General features: G+C 45.5%; 1 protein-coding gene across 1 annotated transcript in view; it reads left to right on the top strand.

The window, feature by feature from the left end:
- The first annotated feature begins 502 nt into the window (after nt 1-502).
- The window catches only part of LOC146773008 (intelectin-1-like), a 41095-nt gene continuing 35597 nt past the window's right edge, over nt 503-6000 (top strand). The window contains exon 1 of the mRNA XM_085637881.1: nt 503-536. The gene's annotated coding sequence lies outside the window, so the exon portion shown is untranslated. The remainder of the gene's footprint in view (nt 537-6000) is intronic.

Raw genomic sequence — 6000 nt, 5'->3', positions numbered from 1 at the left:
TAATAGGTTTTATTAGCTACCTAAATGAAACTCACTTTATTAGCCTCAGAAAGACTCTTCCAAACTAGGAACCTGTAAACTTGAGGTTTCACATGGAGTTCTGAAGCAGGTTATGTTAACCCAACTGAGCAATACTGCAGGCTTGCCGCCACTTGCTCGTAACAACCACTCTTGGCTCACCCACTTCCTCCACGGTTGCTCTGCCCATCTCTTCCAACTTTCACTAGCGTCCTCTTTCCTCCTTCCCAACCCTCTCTCCACTTTTCTGTATCCTCCCCCCACCCAGACTCCAGCCGGGCATCTGTGTGTAATCTCTCCATCGCCATGCTCTCACTCCACCCCCTTCACTTGCCCTCTTGCTCACCCACAGGGTGCTTTTGCCTTCTCCCGCCACCTCCTCTTGATGACAGCTTACTTTGGGGGGCTGCCAGCCCCCTAGGGTGGGCGAGCCCGAGGCTTCATAAGGAGTCGCACGAGGCCGGTGGGTCCTGTTTCCAGGCTGGCAGCCACTAGAAGAGCGCCCTCTCTCCACACAGGTACAATATTTCTACTTTGTCGTGTTTCCTACCTTGGGACAGAAGTTGCGCCTGTTTTGTACTATATTATATATTATATACATTATTGTGCAGTGACACCGCTTATTTTGTGGGTGACCCCAGGGCAAACAGAGCCAGGAGTACAGGGTCTCGTCTATTGTGGCTAATGCTGTGTGACTTGTTTATTAAATCCACTAGAAATGCAAAAAAAATGAAGCCTGAATTTCCTTAAAATAAGACGATATCTAAATGCCACGTTTTTTGTTTTGTTCCTAACACTGGATATGCGAGTCTGGGTGTTAGTCTGTTACAAATGCCACTGATATTAGCAGGAAAGGAAACTTTTCCAAAGGGAGATAAAATGATTTGCCCAATATCACACAGTTTAGTCAAATGATGAACCCGGGCATGTATTGCTGCAAGCTGTAATTGAGCCGTAGACCACCTGTGACTGAAAGTCATTCACTAAAAACATCCTTTATTCTCACGTATATCTTTCTGTTCTGGCTCATCTTGTCTCGTTCTTCCCCACCCCTCAGTACCTCAGACCTCTTACTTTATAGCTGGACTCCTTTCAGTCTCTCCTTGCCTTACACATTTTCTCTTGGTCACTTCATGTCTTTCCTGTGTGTTCTCGACTTCTCTCCTGCCCCATTGTCCCCTGCCATACCCTTTTGATAGTTCACTCAACTGTTCATCCCATAATTTCCCCAGAAAACCTTACAAGTCTGTCTTCACTATAGATAAGGAAAGGGTGGGGGGGGGGGTCCATCTCCTCATCAACAAGTCTAGGGACAGCATGAGAGATATTTCGGGTCTTTGTGGTAAGCCTAGGCTTAGATTTACTAAGGTTTTGTGTTGGGGTTGCTTTACTTTTGTGGCGTATCTCGGAGGCAATTTGTGTGGCTTTGCGTTCTTTAGTAAATACTTTGGGGCAGATTTATGTTGGACTTGCGCCACTTTTACGCCGCCGTTGCGTCACTTTTGTGACGCAGCGGCGGCGTAAACCCTGCGCCACGTTGCGCCCTATTTACATCGTGACGCATCTATGGAGATGCGTCACGGTGTAAAGCCCTGCGCCACATGAAACCTGCGTCAGGTTTCATGTGGGCGTTTCTACGCAGGGGGGGGGGGCGTTCTGTCACAGGAACGCCCCTGAAAAGTGACTCAGTGAAATCTACAAGATTTCACTGAGTCACTTTTCCAACGCTGATGCGTCAAAACCCTGCGCCTGCTTGACGCAGGCGTAAAGCTTGACGCACCACGTTACAGATAGGGCAAGTTGGAAGAGTGCTGGAGTTGTGTGTCGCACGCAACACTACTCCAGCACTGCGCCAACTTTACGCCCCAGATGCGACACGCATCTGTTTATTCCTGCGCCATGATGCGGCGCATTGTAAATGCGGCGCATCATGGGTGGCGCAAGGGTAAACTTGCATGTCGCATCTTTCCTGGCGCATCCCTGCTGATTTGCAGAGATGCACCAGGCAACATAAATCTGCCCCTCTATAACGTTACTTTGCGTCAGCTGGGCGTTGCATGAGTGGAGCATGGGCGCTCCCATGCATCTATCCATGGATTCTGACACAAACCCAGATTTACAAAGACGTGTAAACAGGGGTTTGCGGCAACCAGCTCGCCCACCCGACAGTGACGCAACGAGGGGAAATATCTTTATTTCTCCTTGTTCCTTCTTCTTTCCGTCTGTGCTGCATCATGAAGACGCATCGGAAGAGGAGCATGCCTCTGAGGATTATTTTGTGCGCAAGAAGGTATCCCTTCCTCGACAAAAGCAATCCTGCCCGTAACGCAGGCACTCTTGAACAATGGTGCACGGGTGCTTGCGTTGGCGGACGGCAGCGGGCAGTGCGCCGCGGCTGGGAGAGAGCTGAATTGCATCATATCTTAGTAGTTAGGACACATTTCTGCCCTCTTTCTTTCACAGAACACAGAGCAGCAAGTTGCTTTGCTGTGTTGCACTGCACGAAAGAAAAGTCAATCTGTCCCATAACTTTTCATGTAAATTCAAATGGAAAAGTCACATTTGAGATGAGCTGCAGTTAGTACGTTTTCATGTCAACATTAAAAAAATACATCTAAATAATTGTTCAAGCAAATAATTATGTGTAGATTACTTAAATATTCATTATGCAGCACTAGTGCTAAGGAAGGGGAAAAATTGGACAGCCTATGGACTTATGTTAAACCAAAGGTGTCCAACCTAGGTCCAGGAAGGCGAGATCCATACCTATGTTTCTAAATATTTAATTACTGTGTAATTATGCTCTATTTAGATAATTCGGATCCAATTCACAAAGTCTTTTATAGCCATAAACCTAAATTTACAACTTAAAATTGCTCCTGTTATGACCCACAGCTAGCCACCAAAGGCTATATGTCAGGCGTCAATGCTTTGCTTGATTTGTAAAAGAAAAGTGTGGGGCTGAAAGTTTTACTTAGAAACCTTAAACTATTGAATCGCTCCTGCCACACACCAAGGCTCAGTAGTTTTCATTCCATCTTGCACCTCAAATCCATCTCCAAGTACTCCCTGCCTCTTAATCCCACTGGTATAGGTTTCTGATTGATCCGGCTGTCACTGTTTCTCCGTCTTTCTCTTCTTCCCTCTATGCCCTATGTGTGTTTTCCCTCTCTTGCTCTGGATCAATTTCTGATGAGGAGTAGTAAGTGTCAGTCCCCAAAAATTGGGACCAGTGGCCCTCACCTGCAATCAGCGGCGCAAATTCAGCCCTGTATAGATGGTTTTACTGCAGACTAATTGTAAACTATGGCTGAATACAATTACATAGCGATGTACCCCACTTTAGGGGTGGGGTGTGGGGGTTGGGACAAATATATATATATTTTTTATTTATATAAAGTTTTGTATAGCGCAAACAAGACCCTAAATAGTATCAGAGCGCTTCACATTATAGGGTAGGTGGGATACAGTTATAGGAAAAGACATTCGTTACATATAAGAGTGGCAAGGTAATGCTGGAGTTCATGATGATTGCACATGAATGTAGTGCTCAATCACGGCATCTGGATAGTGGTCAGGTGAGTAAATAATAAGACCTAAAGTCACTTAGGGCAGAAACTTGTTCATTAGTATTGTTACACTTCTTTTTTTAAGGAAGAGGTAGATGAGATTCGTCGGACATCCGGTGGCAGAGAGTTCCAAGAAGGCTCTGCAACTCGTTCTGTTTTGTGGAAAATATGTGGTCTCAGTAGCAGTGAACTTGCACGGTGTGAGGATCGGCACCCCCCTGATACCTCTAGATTTTGAGCCATATATATGGGGGCTTGAGATGTAGGGCTTTATGAGTCATGCAAGCAATCTTTAGCTGTATTCTTGCTTCGTACGGCAACCACTTCAAGGTTTTTAGTGCTGGGGATATGTGACCATTTCTTTTTGAACCGGTTATCAGTCATGGCACGGCATTAAGGGAGGCCCTTAGCGGGGCCAAATTACATTTAGGAAGACCGCAGAGAATGGATGGTTTGCCAGGGATTGTGTGAGCTCCCACAAACTTGGGAGTTTGTTGGCATTTACAAATTCCTCTCAGATCCTTTCCCGCCCTACAAATGATCAAAGATTCACTCTAGCAAAGGGCTTCGGTAATGGCTCTTCCAGGCTTGGAAGGGGCAAAGGACCCTCCACCACCACCAGAAACCCTTGGTGGAGTGGTAACGGATGAGCGTTCTCCAGATGGCGAAATGTTTCTTTCCCATCAGATCTTCCTTTCAATGACTGCATCGTCCACACAATTCCTTACTAGGGTTAAAAGTGGTGCCAAAAACCATTATCTGCGTTCTCAGGGGTAGCCTGGAAAGTATCGCTTAGTAGATCTTTCCAGGCATACTACTGGGAATGATTGCGAAAAATCGTGAATCTGCACCACAGAGAGGGATTTTAACTGGTGCAGATTTCAGATTACCTATGTGAATTCGTCCCTTTTTTTATACATTTATCTACTAAGATATTGTGAAATCTGGCACAGATTCTGCGAAACGTAACCTACTCAGGATACGCCAGTGTAAACAAATGAAATGATTCATTACAATGACTCATTATATATGAAAATAGGTTTAATTTTATTTGTTCACAATCCAATAAAACGGATCATGTTTCAAAACAAATTATCAGTTGTAGCATCTGTTTATTTGATTATGTTTTTTTGAACCTATCATGAGGCACAAAAGGATATTAAAGGTTCTGAAGTTTGAAAATAAACTTTTATTTCAAGAGTTCAGTACAATGGAGAATCTGAATTATCTTGCTTGTGGTTTAATGAGGTAAAAACTCCCAAATTTGCCAGTGCGACATCTTGCAAATAGGCAAAACATTAAATTCATTTTAATAGCCCCAAGAGAGAAATGTGGGTGGACTTTGCGTCCCCCGAATTTTTTTTACATCTTCTGGAGGTTAGTGAAGTTACCAACACTTTTTAAAACAAGCTTTGGCATAGCCAATAGGTCTCGCCTTTGGGACCTTATAAGTGTTTAGCCATGCAACAGTTAATGTTGTTGCAGTAAGGATATTGTGCTGCATAACCAAATACTTATAAGATCCCAAAGGCGAGACCTATTGGACGTAAAACTTAAAATCACATGTCCTACTTTTGAAATACATTGCACCCTGCCCGGTGGGACGCTTATAGCCTACCCTAGAGGTGACGTATATGTATTTAAAAGGAAGGTTTAAGTCTTATTTTGCAAGGCCGAAATAGCATTATAAAACTACACACACAGGTTGCAATGGCAGGCCTGAGGCATGTTTAAGGGGCTACTTAAGTGGGTGGCACAATAAGGGCTGCAGGCCCACTCGTGTTACAGCAAACAAATGATGGACGGAATGCTGAGAATGCAGACATTCTCACCAGTCAAAAGATCTGGGTTAAATCCATCGTTCTTTTGCCCACTACGCCACCCCAGTTTTACACCCATCCATATGCAAATCAGTCTTGACCCTGTGCCCCATGGGAACAGCCCAGACCAAACTGCCAGGCCAGGTCCTCCCTGGACCGGAAACAAGCATCCTGGGACCGGTTTCAGGGTATGTCACGCTTCTTCAGCCAGGCTAGCTTGATTCCAGTGGCACAGTGAGCAAGGGACCCACGTCTGGGCATACCCATCCCACTTAGGGCGAAAAGTGTTACAGCAAACAAATGATGGACGGAATGCTGAGAATGCAGACATTCTCCCCCAGTCAAAAGATCTGCGTTAAATCCATTGTTCTTTTGCCCACTATGCCACCCCAGTTTGGACCCAGCCATATGCAAATCAGTCTTGACCCTGTGCCCCATGGGAACAGACCAGACGGAACTGCCAGGCCAGGTCCTCCCTGGACCGGAAACAAGCATCCTGGGACCGGTTTCAGGGTATGTCACCCTTCTTCAGCCAGGCTAGCTTGAATCCAGTGGCACAGTGAGCAAGGGACCCACGTCTGGGCATACCCATC

Source organism: Triturus cristatus, chromosome 12 (assembly GCF_964204655.1).
Source record: "Triturus cristatus chromosome 12, aTriCri1.1, whole genome shotgun sequence".
Classification (NCBI taxonomy): domain Eukaryota; kingdom Metazoa; phylum Chordata; class Amphibia; order Caudata; family Salamandridae; genus Triturus; species Triturus cristatus.
The sequence above is the reverse complement of the archived record's forward strand: the minus strand, read 5'-3'. Positions and strand labels throughout refer to the sequence as shown.